Below are 963 nucleotides of genomic sequence, written 5' to 3'. Positions count from 1 at the left end.
AAACTCATTTGTTAATTTGTCAATGTCATGGATAAAGAACCAGTTAACAATTGATGGCCATGGTGACGTAGTATGTCCAAATCAAACTTTCTCTTTTCTTCAACCACTTAAACCAGTAATTAATGAAACTCAATTCAAGAATAATGTGGTATTGCAAGTGTGTCAGCCGCTAAGAAAAGAAGATTGCATGTGCATGCTTAATTGTGTAGTAAGAAAGATGTAGGAGCAAGTATGGAGAGTCGTGAAAGCACAAAACCCAGAGATGTGTTAGTTTGAAGACAACAAAATACTTGTGCAACTATATGTGGCGAAAACAAAAAGTAGAAATGTGCAAGTAAGTTGATAGCAGGAAAAATACGCTATTAGCTAGCTAGTAGGTAGTACTATAGCGAAAAAAAATTAAGAAATGTATGGCGTGCACGTATACTGCAGATAACTAGCTAAGAGATATAGCAGAAGAAAACCAGCAGATTTCAAGGATTTGAAGATCGAATGGGCCTCGCCTATTAGCAAAGTTTTTTTTCTTCTAATATCTTAGTAAACATTGTGTGTGATGGAATCTCTTATATATTTTGACACAAATGCATGCATGTCATTATAAAACTTGACAGTTACTTACACAATCCTTTAATACGATACGAAAATAACAGGTTTTGGATCAACATGATAACTAATTGAGTCACCCGTTAAAAACGGGTCCTTAACGGATTTACACTCGGATAACTTGTTTCGATTGCTAAGAAAAAAAATTATTTTGATGATTTTAAAGTTAAACTACAAAAAAAAAAATTTACTATAAAATACAACAACCGTAATGTATAAATTGTATGTTAAATATGTATTATTGTATTGTTATTCTATATAAGTTTAAAAAAATTTAATATTTTTTTTATTGTGAGATTTTCTTATTATTTACTTGATCTTTTACTCAATTTCTTTTTTACTCTCTCTCATACACTCATA

The sequence above is a fragment of the Pyrus communis genome, chromosome 17 (genome assembly GCF_041283825.1).
Source record: "Pyrus communis isolate YQ-2024b chromosome 17, ASM4128382v1, whole genome shotgun sequence".
In the NCBI taxonomy this organism is placed as follows: Eukaryota; Viridiplantae; Streptophyta; class Magnoliopsida; order Rosales; family Rosaceae; genus Pyrus; species Pyrus communis.
This window is presented reverse-complemented; position numbering follows the sequence as displayed.